Source organism: Nycticebus coucang, chromosome 16 (assembly GCF_027406575.1).
Source record: "Nycticebus coucang isolate mNycCou1 chromosome 16, mNycCou1.pri, whole genome shotgun sequence".
Lineage (NCBI taxonomy): Eukaryota > Metazoa > Chordata > Mammalia > Primates > Lorisidae > Nycticebus > Nycticebus coucang.
Window position 1 is genome coordinate 53,310,755 of NC_069795.1, and position 19,450 is coordinate 53,330,204.

Below are 19,450 nucleotides of genomic sequence, written 5' to 3' on the forward strand. Positions count from 1 at the left end.
TGTGAGTTAATCTTTCCAAGATCTAGATAGCGTGCTTCAAAAAAAAAAGCCTCTGTATCTTCTGTTTACTTCACTAAAGTATGTTTTTTCTTAAGACACAAATCTTTATTACAAAGAACAGCCTTTTGGAATTTGTTGGTGCCATCACCAAGGAATCAGGCTGGACAAAGGATTGTAAACTGGAAGCTTGCAGGAGGTGGGCCTTCCCGTAGGGTGTGGGGGAAAAGACCCCAAGCAACCTCATAGCTGCTATTTATTGAGAACATACGCCCTTGCCCTGAGCCCTGCCCCCTTCACTGGAGTTCCACAGCTGATCAATCTCCAACAGTCAAAGACGATCATTAACATTCAATAATTGTCACTTTGTCTCTGCAAGCTTGCTGTCCCAGTCAATTGCCACTTTGTCTCTGCAAACCTGCTGTCCCTGTTCCTACCCATCTTGCTGCATGGGTTGCTACATAGGTTGTTACATAGATCACTACATATGTTTTACATAAGCTGCTACATATCTTATTACATAGGTTGCTACACATCCTGTTACCTAGGTTGCAGCAGGAACTATTCCTATGTCCACTGTCCTTATAAACTGCCATTTTGGAATTTATTATAGAAGTGTATTTGGGGCTGACATATTTGAGGTTTCTTTAATATATAGTAGAATCTCCCTAGTTGATCACCTCCCTGCATTGACTGCTTCCTTAAGTTGACCTAATTTTCATAGACCAGGCATGCACCCCATGTATTCCATGGAAGTTGGTTATGCTGACCAGTTTGTTATAGGCCCTTTGTGGTCAACTTACAGATTTTCTACTGTATATGATTATTAAATAAATTTGATTTTAAAAATTAAATACATTTTGGGTGGCTCCTGTGGCTCGGGGAGTAGGGCGCCAGTTCCATATGCTTGGAGGTGGTGGGTTCAAACCCAGCCCCGGCCAAAAGAAAAAAAAAATGATAAAAAAAAATTAAATACATTTTAAAATACAAAAATGTAATTCAAAATATTTTTACAAAAATTAAGTGTAAATGTGTACATTTTGACTGTAACTCAAATATGGAATTATTCATAATGTCACTGGAAAATAAAGAAAACAAGAACATAAAATGTTATTTCTGTGAAATGAAAGAATGTTAATAGATGAAACAGGAAATTTAGTACTAACATGCACTAAGTACACTCAATTCATGCTTAGAATTTTTGTTTTCTGAATAGAATAACTTTTTTTCTATTTTGAAAGAACTTGTTTTTTTTTTTACAAGTGAAAAGTAATTATATGTCAAAACATGTCATAAATGTATTAAGTTTGAACTGGCTAAAAAAAAAAGAGCAGCATTTGTTGTTGTGTTTATTGTTGTGGTTCTTTAATCAATAGTTGATTTCAGCAGCAGCATACTTTTTCACAGTAATGCTTCTTTGACATTATGCTTAATTCTGTTATCTAAAGCCACAGCTGTCACCTGATCACAATGAGTTATAATTGACTTCTTTTGTCTTTCACAATGCCTCATCCTCAGTCCTTGTCAACTCTGGAGAAGGTGGAGAGAAGGGTTTACCAGGGTGTCATTTACAACAGTAGTGTCATAAACTGATTATGAAGAAATGCTACTTCTTTCTTTCACTTGTTTTACCTTGTTTCTCTAGTAGTAGAGATTATAAAGCAAATTGTCTTCAGATCAGAACCAGGTCAAGAGGAATGGAATGGGTCACTGGCTTAAGAACACTACTTTATGAAAATTTGGCTGCTTTTATTACACATGAAGAGATAGTTCATCCTTAGTAAGTGAAATAAGTCAGATAGCAGGTTAGCGTTTATAAAGTTGGTTAGGTATATGGGGACGTGTGTGCCTGGGAGGAGGGGGTATGTGTTCACACGCAACTATTCAACACATGTATTTCTACCACCAGAAAGGAAATCCTTATCTTTAGAAAGTTTACCCTTAGTAATGTCAGAGCACTACAGTCAATACACACTAGATTTAAAAATGTGTGCATGTGTAAATTAGATGCCAGATTTCAAAGCATATTGTTAGATAACAGTATTTTTATATCCACATTTTATCTCCTAGCCATAAATTGTATATTTATCTTGTGCAACTCCCAATAGATCTTGGGATGATAGATCATAATAAATCTCAAAGTATTCAATATGGAGGTGATTTATTTGCAATATGTGTTGCAGTTTATTAGTGCTTTGCAGTACATACCTGACACTGGAGGGAAAATATTATCAGTTTCAGCAATTAAATAAGATATGCATCTTTAATTTATTACAAATAATATATGTATTATTTTATGTGTATATGATTCCATTTACAGGTACATGTGCTTAAAATCACATACATATAACTTTATGAATAAGGTATAGCTTATGACTTTATAATTAGATTTTAAATACAATTTTATATAGGATGATTTCTGTTATGACCATTTCTTTACATTTAAAAAGGAATTAGTAACTAAATGTCAACATTTTTACTTTCTGGAATCTAGAAACTTTCTTACTGTGTGATGCATATGGTTCAATACTGATGGCAAATCTATGAATTGTGTGTTTATTATTAGTTTCATTTTTTTGTAAATTTTATACTCATTATTAAGTCTTAAAAGCAACAGGGCAGATAAACTATGATGTAAGTCTCCAGTATATCCCTAAGTACATACATAGATATATAAACACAAATTGCATGTCATTATTATGCCTATATAATTTCAAATCACCAGTTCAAAAACAATCTCTCTTCATTCTCCTTTATGTGTGTAAGGAGATCTTTGTTACAGGAAATTGTCAAATGCAGTATTTCAGTGTTATAATCACATGACTATATTTAATAATGGTAAAATGTAGTCAAATACAATTTTTTGAGTGTAGGAAAAATTACAAAGCACCACTTTTTCAATATTATTTTACCAATTTGTGTTGCTGCTGACACCCCAGAAAGTAAGCTATGTGAAGGCAATCAGAAATCCTTTTTGATACCCCAATTCTATTTCCTGTACATGGGTTAGCATCTTATGGTTTACATGTTATAAAATGGCCAAATGATAAAGTGAAAATAATTCATTATGCTTAGATTTTTATTTCCATTGAAGCAAATATTCTATTTACTTTCTTTCTACAAGAAAGTAAAATAGAACGCAACTGTAGGTGTTTATTTCTAGGTAATGCTACATATCAATACAAAATTGCTGGAAAATAATGATGGCATGATCTATGCTCTTTGGACATCACCAACACTCAACCACTTTTATTGGATTAATGCATGAGTCAATGAAGGCATCCTAAGAGAAACTGAAGAATTAGCAAGAGCACACCTAAGTTAAGGACAGTCATCAGGAACCAATGATTTGGCCAGTTACATGGGCCCAAGGCTTAGAAGGGCCCATATGCATTCAATACTTTGCTGTTGTCATTCTAAAATTCTTACATAATAATTGTTGAATAAGTGACCTGTCTTTTTATTAAATATTGCACTGAGCTCTGCAGAATAGGGATCTAGTCCTCTCTTTTACAGAAAGTCAACACTCTTTACAGAGAGCCCTTAGTTGGTAAATTATTCTAAGAGCCACTTGATGGAAATGTCAGTTGTTCTGTTTTTGTTCTTCATTTTCACCTTGAACTTTCCTCATCCCGAAGACTTTAACCTCTTCTTTAACCTGGAAAATAGAGAAGAAAGTATATCTTAGTTATCTTTATAAATGTACTGTCTCTCACATACTTGTGACACTTTCATTAAATGCTTGCTGAACTGAAGTTTATTAACTTGCTGTAATGTGCAGAGAGGGTTTATTGGAAATAATCATTGTACTTTCTATAAATTTATATTTGGTGCCATGAAATTATGACAATAAAATTCATATAAAATATGCATGTTTAATGAATAAATAGTAATTCGGTTTTCTAAGCATAATATACAATAAAATAACAAATACTTCTGTTTTTTGAAAGTGTTTCTTTCTTGTACTCATTGAATCCCAAATTCTCATGTGCTTCCTTCAACATACTTTTTTTTAATTATAAGTAAGTTAATATTCACATTAAAATATAGACAATTTTGGAAGCAAGTTTATATTTGATTTTCCTTGTTCCATAAGTTTTTATATATTTCAGAAAAAGGTAAGCCACTCATTTTAAGAGTTACCTCATTTATCCAACCTGTCGGAAATTATATTCATATGGAATGAAAAATAGTATTTATTTTGAATATCTGAGAATCAATGACCTTTAATTTTTTATCAACCTTTTAATCTTCCTAATTAGGGAAATCCACACAGGCAATGCTATGACTACTATCAATAATAACAACTATAGTTGATATTATTTTGTTATAAATATGCATAGCAAATACATCTAGTACTTAATATGTGTTAGGCAACTTAATGTGTGCTGGTCAGTTATGAATGTTATACATAAATTAAATTATTTGAAGTAAAATTGCATCACAGAGTTGTCAGGAAGCTTATATTATAATATATTCAAAATATATATTCACATGTCCTAAAGTAAATATTTATTAATATTTTTTATTATTTTGAACATGGTGCTTCCTACCATCATTGGACATTGTATTTATGTATTTTTCAGTTTATTGGTATCATACCAGTTTGAAGTTTGTTTTAGAAATGTATTATTTTATACATGATACATGGAATCAAATCATGTGCATAAGCTCTGACAAAGAAAAGACAGCAACAAATAATAAAGGTAGCTGATTATGTAGAGCTAAATGCATGACCTTGACGTTATTAGTACAATTTGTAAAAACTTGCCTAATGTGTAGAGCTATTATTTTCTTTGGCTTGCGTATTTCATTTAATTACAATTGAAAATATTATATATTAATACGATAGGAGAAATCTATGGATAAGGAAAAATGTATCTTTATCATGCAGTTTTCTAATTATCCCTTGACAGCTGCAATCTTAAGTAACAGTACTTGATAAAAGGAGGAGGGGAGATGAGAAAGAGAGGAGCTAAATGGCCGTGGATCTTTGAGAGTCGCAATATAATTAAAGTGTTTTTATCTACATCTGGATCACTAGTTTTTACTTTAAAGGCATTCTTCTAAAATTGGTCATTATTAGCTAAGGTTATAATCTACTTCCTTAGTGTTCCTTTGTGTGAACTGATATATAGGGAATTATGCTCTTGAGACAAACTATGTTCCTTTTTCAGAATTGGTTAAATTAAAAATATTCATTCTTAATGTTAATGTTAATATGACATATACACATATATTATGATTTGTATACTCTATAAAATATTCATTATACAGCTTTTCACAGATTTCTTTATTAAAATCAGAAGGAAGATTAAACTGACCTTGGGCTTGACTGTGTTTGTCGAGGAGTCGTCTAGGTCCAAGCCAGCTAGGAAAATAAGGCTGAATCATCTCTCTGTATTTTTTCTCACTTCAGACAATTCTCTGATATAAATGAATTATAAGATATTGTAGATTACAGATTTCTAAACCAGTTTGGTTTTTGTGAAAACATAAAAGTTACTAATGATAGCGAGTAGATCCCCCTTCATCTATGAAGATGAAGGTTACCGGAAAGGGAGATTACCAGAGATTCTCTCAATACATACTATGCATACAACCATTATAAGAAAAAAAAAAATGCTTGATGAATTTAGAATGACACAAATGGTACACACAAATTCCCAACTTCCAAAAACAATCAGTTGCCAGAAATCTTATCTTAAAAAATCTTTGGATCCCCAATATCTGACTATAATTTGCACATGAAATTTGAGGAAAACTAAACTTTACCAAACGACATTAAAATCTTCTAAAACTCCTAAAACAAAATAGAGCTTCACCTTCCTTATAAGGAATCAAATCCTCTGAATATTCCACTAAGGCTCTGGGTTCAGCAACCTTCTTATTTTTTCTGCCTAAATAATAAACATATCCTGCAGTATAAAAGTCTCTGATGTGTATATACATACACATATTTATATATGTCTATAACTATACATGAGTACGTATAGACATTATGCGTACAAAATTATATGTATGTATATATACACCTATATAGGCAATTTCTGATTTAAATGTATTCATCTTTTTCCAGTGCCAACCATAGCTCAATTTCTTCCTTTATACTGTCTAAAAAAAACCCACCTTATTTCTTATCATACATTTTTTATAACAATTAAAGTATTTTATATATTTACCCTGGAGGTCAAAAGTATTAAATAGGAATATAAGTATGTCCCATTCACACCCCACACCTTTAATTCCACTTCACTGCTGACTCTGGTTTGTAATATCTAGTGCTTGGCGGCTTCATTTTATTAAACTAGTCAAAAGGAAATAGAAATGAATATAACATTAAAAGAACCGATAAAATAGTATCTGTTAAAAATAAGTACAGTTTATTGTCAAGAAAAGGTGGGAAGGCAACATGCACATCCCAACATTTTCATCAGGGAAACACAAAGATACTTCAAGAACATCATCAGAAATTATAAAACTGCCTAGACTTTAAATGGCAGGAATTGCAGCGAAGGAAGGTGCTATGGTCTCACAGGCTTTCAAGACGCATGGGTTGAAGCTTAATCCCCATTGTGGTAACATTAAGAGCAGAGCCTTTTGAGTAGTGATTAAATCACGAGTGCTCTGCCTTTATGAATGAATTCGAGCTTTATGAAAGGGCTGGAGGGAACTAGCTAGGCCCTTTTTGTTTTTCTCCCCTCCTTTCAAGTGAGGGCACTGGGTTCACCCTTCTGTGCAGTGAGGATGCAGCAGGAAGCCTCTCCCTGGATAGTGAATGCTAGCACTTTGTTCTTGGATTTCCCAGCTCTCAGAACTATGCATGAAATTTCACATATATGTATACATATAAATAGCTTGCTAATGTATGTGGTGGGAGGAAACTGATAGTATAGACTCCAGTCTCACTAAATTCAAAACAGAGTGGAAGAAAGCCCAGTTCCCAATGTTTAGTCTGCAAGATTGTTTGTGCTCTGACACTGGGTTATATGGTTCCCCTAAAACAAGGTTCAGAGCCAGCCACTTTTATCACCACAAAGTACTCATATTTTAGAACAGCTGAACAAATTATAATTTAATGTATAATAAATTGAAAAACCTAAATCTGGATCATAAAAAGTTCAGAAGGAAATAAATGTGCTCTATCAAAATACTCAGGAAATCATTAGTTGGCCACAATCCAATCTAGTCGTAGATTACTGGCCATACATGACATTATTTTTAAGTTCTACATTTCCTACTGTTTCAAGTTTCTGGGTTAGAAAGAGTACTATAGCTAGAAACATTATGGGGATATTTTTGGATATATTTGACTAACTTAAGTAGATTGTGGGCACCGATATTTTGACAGCCTGCTAGTTAACATTTTATAAGCGGTGATGTATTGGTTGAAATGAACATGGACAGAACACTGCAGAAAAATAATTTCTGTATTTGCACAACACACAGTATATCTTAATGTGTAATAGAATGGTTCTAGTGAACCATTGCAAGAGGGACTTTACCTAACAATTGCAATCAGTGTAACCTGGCTTATTGTACCCTCCATGAATCCCAACAATAAAAAAAAAAAAAAAAAAAAAAAAAAAAAAAAAAATCTGTGCTTAATAACAAGTATTTGAGTTGGAAGATAAACACAGGTCTTTCTCATTTCAAATGATCATCTAAAAAGCTTACCTCTCATAAAGATATTTCTTATTTAATTCTTCACTTCTAAAGACTCTTGTGTGAACTTCATCTAGGTTTCTCAAAACTAGGTGGCAGAGAGAAGAAATATATTTCTTAACAAATTATCAAAAATAATAATAAAGATTGCATGGGTGTTTTTTCTTTTTCTTTTTCTTTTGTACTTCTTTCAAGCATTCTTTAAATTCTTTCCTGAATGATTTTGATTTACCCTCTTTCTCATTTTTTTCTTCCAGATTATCATTCATTATCAGGGAAAGAGTTATCACATTATCAGGGAAAGAGTTTTCTACCTGATATCAGTGTTTGTCATACTGTTTTAGTCAAATCTGTGTTGGGTGAACTGAACCAGACGTATCATGCAGCCCGTCCACTGAAAGTCTTTATAGGGATGAACGTAGGGGACAGAGCAATGTAAAGAACAGAAGGTTCTAATTAAGTAAAAATCTATTGGCATTCATTTTCCTAGTTATTACCAGGGGAATTTTAAGGCCGGCGGTCATTTTCTTGCCCCACATTAGTAGAAGTGGTCTTACAAGTAGTACCAACAAATTGCATATTAAGAGTGAAAAACTGTTTCCCCATATATTTTTATTCAAGGGTAATCATAGATCATAAAATTTAGTTAATTTGGTAGAAGGTGTTGGAAGCACAGAATTATTAAAATAAATATTCCAATGTTCTTATATATCCTTTATAGTCATGTAACTATTAATCATGGAACAGTCTTTCAAAGCACATCCCTCAGAGCATAGAAAGCATCCCTTTCAAAAATGTGAACAATGAAGAAATCATTAGAGCAGAACCACCTTTCTGACCAAAAGATGAGACACTGCTGAAGGACAAAAAGCATGCGTGGACAATGTGCAGAATCTGAGATGGTTCTGGCCTCCTTCCATGCCAGGAGATAAGTGACTGGCCTTCACCATCAGCCTGTCAAAGTTAAAACAAACTATGGGCATCTTACCTTGTATTCAGATTAATTACTTAGTAAGAAGCACAATGAAAATTAATTGGGAAAATAACCAGGCAAGATAATGCACAATGTTATCAGTGAGAACTTCGAAGTCTGAGACATGTCAGGCCAATGAGACAGAGCCTGTTGCCACATGTTCAGGATTAGCTTATGTTTGTGCTTTGGAGTGACTGGCCAGAGGCATTAGGTTAAAGCTTCAGCCCTGGTGATCTCTGATTTCCTGTGAGTAGTTATTAGCTGTCTCTTCTAAATAATTCCCAGGAACTTCAGGTAAGATATTAGACTTTTGCTTTTTGGCGTTATTAGGTAAGTTACTGAAAATAGGAAAAAAAAAACATCTCCATAATTCCTAAATAAATGTTTAATGACAATAAAATATAGGAATTGGGGTTATAATCACTAAAAATATTATCCTTCCATATTAATTTTGTTTGAAAAATATAATAATGTTTCTCTATAATCATTTTTGAAATACATAGTATCATAAAATTGTCTTTATGTATATGCCACTATCATAATGAAGAGTGCAATGATATATTTAGTTTATAATTATTCATTTCAATACCTGAAAATTATCTCTAGAAATCTCAATTAGATCCAAAGCTCTTCTTTAATTCGGTTTGAACATGGCTCGGTTTAATGGATTCTATTAAGTTTCCAGGGATAATTATGGTTCCTAAAATATAACTACACACAGTAAAATCCTGTTGTACATGGTTCAGTAGCTGTAAAGCCCGACAGACCCCCAGCAACAGTGTTTTAAAGAGCTTCCAATGTTATTTTCCATAATAAGGCCCACTAGTTGGCAGAACCCCTGGAAGTTATGCAAACAGCAACAACATCTGTTCTCCAAGAGGAAAAATGCTGCATTTCAGTTGAGAGGTTTATTCCCTTTACCAGCAACATTGTGGGAGAGCAAAGCCCGGAGCTGGCTAGAAGGAATGTTCCTTTAAAGATTTGCATATTCTTATGGGAAGAGAAAATTTTGGAAGTAACAAAGATAGTGAACCCTTGTCTTTTGGCTCATGATACTTAGAGTCTAGCCTCTTTTTCACAAATGGCAAAACCAATAAATATTCAATATTCCCATCCTTGTTTGCATGTGAAATCCTTCCGTCCACAGCAGGAAAAAACAATTTAAAAGTTCACTTACTAGGTTGTTTAAACTATCATTATTTGGACTAGTTATTTGTTTAAATAAGAGACTCAGCCTCAATTTTTACTATTTATGAGTAAATGAAATGTTTTTGCATTTCACAAATATATATCACATCCTGTTTTTAACCAAAGAATAAAGTTCAGTCGAGACTCTTAATGTCATTATAACTTTTTTGTGATATGACTTAACCTAAAGAAACAAATAGTACAGTAAAGAAGAACACTTCTTTAGTAATTTTGTCATTTCTGTTTTTACAAATATCTCCTCTATTCAAATTTACATCACAACCTCACCATACTCCTGAGCTCCGATATTACAGCTTCGTCCTGACTGTGAAGTTTTTTTTACAGCCATTAAAAAGTCATTGGTTAAATCCACGATGCTTTCCTTTTGGTCTGACAGTAACTCTTCTTCCCTTTTCCTCCTACCTGAATTGCTTGTTGTTGTTGTTTTAAAGAATACATGTCATTTCAACAATACTGCTATTCTCTCAGTCATCGAAATAAAAAGAAGCAGCATCCTCCTATCTAGTCAATTCTATTCATCTCCATTACTACCTGCCTACTCAGAAGTTCCATTTTCTCTCTTGCACACATGTAGAGAAATCTTCTATATTGCTTTTTCCAGCCAGTATCTGTCTTTTCAAACACATGTAAACAACATGTTTAGGTTCTTTGTTCCCTACTCAAAGACTCTACTGCTTAATACACAAAGCACAGAGTCCTTAATTTGTCATTAAGGTTTAACCACTACCCAGACTCAGCGTGGATTGCTGAACAAATACAAATGTGGAAAAATTCATTCAATAACAAGTAGGTACCAGGGACTATTTAGCTCACAGAACATAATGTGAGCTACACTGAAGTGGCCCTTCTCCTTGTAAAGCCTACAGTACATCAGCAGGGAATCTGTGTTTATAACCTCACCCCACTTTTTCCCAGCTGGGTGACTGAGCAAGTGGCTTAACCTCTCTTGTTTCTGAGTTATCTCTTGTATGAAATGGTGACCTACCTTACCCGGTTGACATCAGGATCAAAGGAGGCAATGTATGCTATGTTCCTGATTAAGGCATTTATTTTGAGGTTATTCAATGAAGGTAAGTATAATATTTTTCCAAATCTCAAAATACCAGAATTACCTCCCATGACCTAGTCTACCTACCAGGCTATTCTGTCAGATGAGATTATCCACATTACCCCAGACAGACCAGTACCCCCCGCACGCATGTTCTATGCAACTGTATCAGCATATTGACATCCAAATTATTCAACTTCAAGGGCTCATGCCAATGGTCTCCAGGCAGGGTTTCCCGGAGATCTTGAGTTTCCTTTTTTCTGACTTCTGAATCTCCGTTTATCATGTGCTTTACTTTATTACTGCAATTAATTTTATTGTGATCATTATTGTTATTATCACATTTACTAACACTCCTCTCACCATAATTGCCATTGCCATTTGCAAAAGTTTTACTGTGACTTAGGCTTTACATTTATTTAAGCCTCATAAAATACAAATACATAAGATACAATATTATTCCCATTTTCCAGATAAGAAAACTCAAGTTCGAGGACTGGTGAGACTGGGTGTTAGTAGTTTACTAGCTCATACAGTGTCAATAAGTAATGAAAACAAGATCCAAATCTACATCTGTTTGACTCTGAAAGCCACACTCTTAATATTCTTGGTGTTATGAGGCTTATCACAAGCCTGTCTTAGCAAGCCTATTAAATATTGAAGTTAATAAAAGCACGAGTTATTTTTGTTAATATTTACAAAATCCCCATAATCCACAGCCTTGCATAGGATAGAAATTGAATATATACTTATTGAATATAGAAATGTCTAAAGGAAGGAATGACGATAAACTTGTAGAACAGAAAAATCAGGGGGCATGTGAGGAAACAAGGATCTATCAGGTTTTTTGCATACATCATCCTCTCTGAGCAGCATAGGCAAAAGTGAAATGGAGGGAAAAAAGAGCTACAGACCATGATGAGGATGATTAAAGAGAGTGCAGAGCAGCTGTCAAAGCAAATATCAAGCAACATTAATAACTTTATAGCTCACTTTATGACGCTGTCTCAAATATTTTCAAGAAAATAGAATCCTTGCTGTTGCACAGAGTAAGTGAGACTAATAATCAAGTGCAGATTCAAAGGACTTTTTGCCGGGTACCTTGAGCTGCAGAATTTACAAAAATAAAACTGAAAAGAGTCTTAAACTAATGGAAAAATACATGACTCACAGGAAAATATTATTGCATTCTTGGTATTTTAATTTGGGGCAGAGTTGATAAGAAACAAGATCTTCAGTGTTCACCCCCTATTATTGAAGTTGTTTGAATAGTCAGACAATATTTCCAAACTTCTTATGCTTATCCAAAAATAACTTCATTGTTAGACTTACAAGTAAAATGTTCAGCACTCCCAAGAATTGATTTTGCAAGCATTTCAAACTGTCCAGTAAATTTGAAAGATGATCCACCGGGATAAAAGCAAAAATTTAAGATCAGATACTAATTTCTATTCTAAACATGAAATTATTTATATAAAATAGTTTGTACACTGTCTGGGTGGGGGGCACTCTTATAACCTTGGCTCAATTTGTGCAAAAAACAGAGTATATAATCAAAACACGTGGACCCCCTAATGTTCTGGTATTTTTTAAAAAATGGCTTGCATTTTTTAAGTGGCAGTGACTGCACATAAGTTTCTTTTGTGCATTGGTGACAAATTACGTGCATGATTGTTGGATTATGGAGTCTAGTAAATCTGTTTGCTCATTTATAGATTTATTCACTGAACATGAGCTATTGTGGACTTTGTTTTGTGACCTCTGTGCACTCCTATATATAGATAAAGAGAGCCACAAAGGAGGCAATAGACTTAATCTCTAGTCTCATTGAGCTGACATTTATAGTTTGTAGCATAAAGAATAAAAAAGCAAAAGGTTTTAAGTATACACCGATATGGAGATGTGAAAAACAAATATTATAATTCTCAATTTCCACTACTGCTTTATTTTCAATAGAAAAAGTAAGAAAACAGCAAAGGAAAAGAACGAGAAGTGGAAAATAGAAAAAATTTAAGAAGCAAGCCAATGTGGAATAAAATGAAAGGGATTACATTAAAGACAAACTGTAGAAGCATTGGAGAGTGGCTTCTGCAATTCCATGAATGGTAGAAGGATTTAAACTACACTTTTGATCTTTGTCTGAAGACATCTTTGTCTGGCTCTTCCTCATACCGCAAATTACAGCATAAATGCCGTCCTTTTAAGGAGACTATCCCTGACTAAAATTTCTAAAGTGATCCACTTATAACCATCCACACAGAGCTACTATCACACAATCAATCAGTAGTTGAGTTCAGTTTCCACACTAAAATATTTGTCTCATGAAGCTTCAGACTTTTCCTACTGTGTTCAGCTCTCACTTGGGCCTGGCATATAGTAGGTACTCAACAAGTATTTGATGAATGACAAAATAATGAATAACTTAAAATTCTAGTATTCTTTTCCAGAAAATGATATCTGTGTCTAACTTTGCTAGACTTATTTTTTCCCCATTATATGCTGTGGAAGATATGCTTAAATGTTAGGACACAATATTTATTTTTAGCTCCTGGGATTTCAAAAGTCCAAATTTCCTAAGACAGAACTACATATTCCTATCACTGATCGAAGAGGTGTCAAGTTTATATCTAACATCACTGCATGGGGGAATTCTTCATCAGCTTTGCAACTGTCACTCACCATACTAACATGACCCTTAGCCTACTATATGGAATCCATCTGGTGATCCCTTTTCCCACTATGTGACTTTGCACATATAATTCTCAAATTAACAAAGAAAAAATCATAAGTTTATTGAAGTAGACTAATAATATGTTTAGAAGAAAAGCTCTGGCTTAGATGAAAGGATAATATCTAGAACTCAACTTTGAATCAAAATAGTCTTGAAATCAGTAATCATTTTAATAACTGAGGAAAGAAAATTACAGGTTTAAAAACAAAAATTTAAAGTAGTAAAACACTGATGAAACAAAGGATGCTATTACTTAGAGATTCAAAGATTTTCAACCTGAGGATTTCAAACATTTCTTTGAAAAATCAGAATATCAAGGTGTCTTGACCAGTTGTTAGGACCAAAAGAGTTAAGGCTAACTCTTAAGAGTTAAGGTTTACTCTGACTTAGATGATCTTTAAGGATAGGTGCCTAAAATAAATTGCTCTAATTAGATAAACTAAGCCTTGTAACACAGCTAAATTTTTTCTCTTTTGCCAGTAATATTTCTTTCAATTCGCATTTGTCTTTCTATAAAGAATACAGGAGGAAATAAGTAATTGAGTGGCTATTGATTACCTAAAGTTAGGTTAATAATAAAATTACATGCTATCCTATGCTAATCTCCGGATCTTTAGTCATCTATAAACATATTCACACTAATGACAAGTCTTTTGTTTATTACTTTTTGTGGGTTTTTTTTTAACTGAATAATTAAGTATTTGAAATTTCCATCTATAGTCTCTAAAGTAAGGATGAAACATGCCCACTTGTTTACAGAACAAGAAGGAATAAAGAAAGAATTTGTTACTTGCCAAAAATATCAAAGAAGTGAAAGTAAACGAATTGTTCTTCATATTTTGGGGAAGAGATAAGGGTATTATGTATTTTATCGGTTACCTTTAGTATAATTAAACTAAGACATATTTCAGAAAAATATACAGTTTACTTGTTTGGAATGGATTATTCATAAATATACTGATAGTCTAACACCATTATGTCATGCATTAGGGCAAAGAGATTTTCGAAAGCATATCTTATATACTTTGAGATCGTTTTCTGCAAAGGGTGCTTTATGCATAGAATAAACACATCTAGATATAAAGATGCCATATTTTATGCCTTTAATAGAGAAGATGATGCTAGTTAAGCCCCGAATATCTTTCTTTAGCCCTAGAATAAAACAAGAATTTGGGGAATATCAAAATTGGTATAAAAAATTCTTCCTTGTACAATGTTTTTGATATCAATGAGAACTTTCCTTGCTATTGTCCTTAAGCCACAGAAATTAATGTTCCACTTTTCTTCTTATCTCTTCCCCTTAAAATAACAAGAGACACAACATTAACTTTTGTGGATCATATTTGATTTACCTCTTTCCAGATACCAACATTGAATTTATTTTGAATTTATTTTTTTAAATCAATTAAAGCTACATGAAAATTCTATTCCTTTTGTTCATATGGTGAGGGATGCCTAAAGCCACAGGATGTGGGGATTATTAGATATGCTTTTCTAAGGAGAAAATAATAAGACAAAAATGGCCTGCCTGAAGTTACAGTTTATAGATTGGAAAAAGGCATAGACAATTAAAAGATGGAGCCACTTAGGGCAAATTGCTAGCAATCAAGCTGCAGCTAAATGAGCTTTTTGATGAGGAAGCCAAATTTATGTTGTTTCAAACCAGGGAGAAACATAAAGGCAGTTGAAAGGTGAGCAAATTGTTAGTACCATTAGATCCAGATAAGTTGATAAGAGAAGTCATAGAGGAAATTAAAACAATGCCTTCTGAAATGCACAAACACACACATACGCACAATCATATTCAAAACACTCCCAAAGAGAAGATGACATGATTGCATACACCTTGAGTTTTCATTTACATTTCACGTGCATGCCCCATCTTATCAAAAGAGTTCTGAGGCTTAAGAAGCTAAATCACAGAATATAATCATTTTCTCCTCAATCTGCAATTTACTGTAGTCATTTTATTTGAAAATGAGGTATTGTTTAAACTCTAAAAGAGAGTGTTTTCACTTTTTTCTCCCTGCCCTAAATTATCCCTTGGCAGCTCTTTGAGTTGATTTTGAAAGCATATGTTTGATAATGAATTCAGAACTCACACAAAGCACAAAAGCCATGTGAAAGCTTCAAATGTGAAATACCACATTTCTTTCTTTGTTGTTCAATGTACATTTTTGCATTCAGGGCTGTATGCATCAATTTCACTGACAGCAAGGTATTGTCTACAGATATCTGTCTGAATGGAACGACTTTCAGAACTTTGTAATTTTGAAAAGGCATCAAGCTAGGCTATCCTTCATCCCATTTCTGTTGCATTGGAATGTTAGGTATAAGAAGTTAGACAAAGAAAGGTATAATACAGATCCTTATTGGTAGTCAGCAAGTACAAGTATATGGAGAAAGAGATAATTTTTTGCTGACATTTTCCCTTATCTTGATTCCCTTATCCTTTCATGCATTAAGTTTTACATGAACAGAATCTGAAAAAATTAACAGCCTTGTTTGAAATAGACTAAAAAAGCTTTCTCCTTCAAATGATCCCATTAGGGAGGAAAAGCTCTCTTAAATTCAAGAATTGAAAAGGAACATAAATGCCCATATTTTGAGCAATGAGTAAGAATGTGCTTCTGGTGCTAACATAGATTTATATATATGTATGTGTGTATATATGTATATGTTACGTTTCAACTATAAATAAATATATATAATATACATATGTAAATATAACACTGTAATATATATTTATATATAATATATTTATATTTTTATATATAGTAACAGTTAAAAGGTTTATATATAGTATGTGTGTATATATATGTTACATTTCAACTATATATAAATATATAATATACATATGTAAATATAACACTGTAATATATATTTATATATAATATATTTATATTATATATATATATATATATAGTAACATTGTCCTGGCCAGGTTAGCCATTGAGAATGGCCCAGGAAGATGTCGAAATGCCTGCAGTGGTAGTAAGAGTTCCTTTTTCTACATGACGCTGTCCAGCTTCATCTCCCATTTAATAGAAACTGAACAGAAAATACTCCATAGGACAGTGAAAAATTAGGTCCTGAAAATATATTTATGATTTTATTTCCTTCCAGTGAATTACAAAGTTTCACTGACATATTTATGAAAGATGTCTCATTAAATTGAACATTGGCCAAAGGAGCCTTGGATGGGGCTGAAGTCATATCACCCCAAAGTGATGAGATTTCCAAATTCCCCTTTAAAGCAGGCTGGTTTAAGAAAGCATAAAGGAAATAGGATCATATATTCCCAGGATAAAGTTCACTGTTAACCATTCCATTACGTGTTGAGTGCCAACAATTGGACATCAGAGTGACTTATATCTTAACGACATCCTCAATCACAAGCCTAATAAAGCAAGTCTGCTTTTAAAAATTAGTAAGAAGGCCCAGGTGCAGCGGCTCAGCCTATAATCCTGGCACTCTGAGAGGCTGAGGTAGGTGGAACCTTTGAGCTCAAGAGTTGGACACCAGCCTCAGCAAGAGAGAAATCTTGCCTCTTCTAAAAATAGAAATATTAGCCGGGTGTGGTGGTGCACATCTATAGTCCCAGCTTCTAGGGTGGCTAAGGCAAGAGGATCACTTGAGCTAAGAGTTTGAGGTTACTGTGAGCTATGATGCCATCTCACTCTACCCAAGGCTACCGGAGCAACACTCTGTCTCAAAAAAAAAAAATTGTAAGAAGTACCTGATAAAGTACCACTCAAGTTTGAGGCAGCTGAATAGCCTACAGATTCAAGTCTTATTTAAAACACAGAACTAGAATTCAGGTGATGTGGATCCAACTCTAAGTACCATCATTACCTAGCATGGGTATCGTATGCTGATTATCTACCCTTTGGAAGAGGCTTCTTTATTATAAAAGTAAAGTACCAGACTGAGTAATCACTCACATTCTTAGAACTGTGTCATTCTAAAAGTACTTCTGTAAATGTAGGTTGTTTTTTCCTGGTTAACAATTTTTTCAGCTACAGAAAAAAAATCTTATAACTAGTGATAATCTTTGCTTTGTTATGCAGACCTGGAGCCTTATCTACTGTAGGAGTAGTTGGCTCAGTGGTGAGGCTCTGGAGTCCTACATGAAAGGTTCCAGCTAAGATAGTCTCCTAGCAGTTTGATAAATTGATTTTATTTACTATACTGTTAACATACTGAGAAATTATGATAGTTTATTTATTTTACTCAGGTTTATGTTATACGCCAACAAATCTATCTTTCTTCCTCCACTGTGCTGCTATGATCCTCTTTTGAGGGGGAAGTGGTCCTATTGTTTTACTTATATCTCTCTCATAGTTTAAATAAAACTTTCATCACCAATTTAGTGTTTGTGGAATAATATCTTCACAGGTTTTATTTCTCACCACTGCCCTCCTGGGTTCTCCACTCCCACTGTCACAACAGACCTCTTTAATTTCTTTCACTTTCTCAAATTTGAGTCTTGTTGAAATGGCCTTTGCAAGTTGATGAAGGGGAGCAGGGTAAGAACTAAAGGCCTCCAGAACCCTGAAAAAGAACAGTAATAAGCCATTGTCTGCTCATTCTCTTGATAATAATCACTGTTACTCGTTTGTTTCTTTATGTTGGAGTAGTTTTTGAGCAAGTCCTGCATTCCAGTAACTGAACCCCTGAGACAGAAGCCCATACCAAGGGACTGATGATTCTGCCTTGAAATCAGCCAATTAGGTCCCTTAGTTATCTAATCTTCCCATCAAACCCAATCACCCCAATTTTCAGAGAGGCAGATTTCCGAAATTTCCCCCATTTCCCTGCTTAGGGCTATGTGGAATAAACTGTTTCTCTGCTGTAAACCCTACTGTCTCTGAATATTGGCTTTCTCTTGGTCAGTGGGCAGAGGAACCTGGCTAGGTGACAAGATTCTCACCCTAGACTGTGCTATTCACTCCAACTAGAATGATATACTGCCCTTTCACTTCCCGCCCCCAACTCCAACGTACATGCCCTTCACCTTGAAAATTCTTATCCTTCAGAGATTAACTTTACTACTTCTTAAAGCATCTTGAAGAAGATCTTAATACTTCTCCTCTATAGCAAATAACCCAATTTTAATTATCTAATTGATTATATCACTTACCTGTGCTGTGCATCAACCCATCCCAGATTAATGGCTTCAAACAAAGAAAGACACAACAACAAAATATGTCATTGTTCATGTTCCCTGAGTTGGCCAGGTACTTCATCTGTTCGTTTTTCCTGGGTTCACTCAACTGATAGGATGATAATGGCTTTATTCACATTTCTGGAAGTTAGTGGTAACTGATGGCCTCTCATTCTTCAGTATGGTAGACACTCTGTCTTATATGACAGCAGTCCCAGGTTACACTGGAAAGAAAACTGTAACACATCTAAGACCTAGAATCCAGAACCAAGACACTAAACTTCTGACTCATTCTATTTGTCAAAGCAAGTGATAAGGCCAGCTCAGATTCAAGATAGGGAGAAGGCAGACTTTACACTTTGTTGAAAGGAGAAGAAACATCACATTGTTCAGGGGCATGAGTACAAGGAGGTCTGACTTATTGGGTGCCATATTGGAAGTGTCTACCACATTATGCTAAATTAGTTATGTATTTCTGTATTCCTCACTAGAATATCAGTGTACATGTGACAGGGATCAAGCATTTCCTAATTTCTACCATATTTTCCTCATTTGAAGTAGTCTTTACATATTCTAAAAATTAATAACTACTTGTTGAATGAATAAATTTAAGAGGATAATCAATGAATGAGTGGATGAAATAATTGTTAAGAAACAGAT

At 33.9% G+C, this 19,450-nt stretch overlaps 1 long non-coding RNA gene across 1 annotated transcript; it reads right to left on the reverse strand.

The window, feature by feature from the left end:
• Positions 1–5,332: 5,332 nt before the first annotated feature.
• LOC128567969 (uncharacterized) lies at positions 5,333–19,014 on the reverse strand. Its single transcript, XR_008374965.1, has 3 exons — positions 18,767–19,014; positions 18,078–18,177; positions 5,333–5,424 (listed from the first exon to the last, which is right to left on the reverse strand). It is a non-coding gene; the product is annotated as an uncharacterized LOC128567969 (long non-coding RNA).
• Positions 19,015–19,450: the final 436 nt, after the last annotated feature.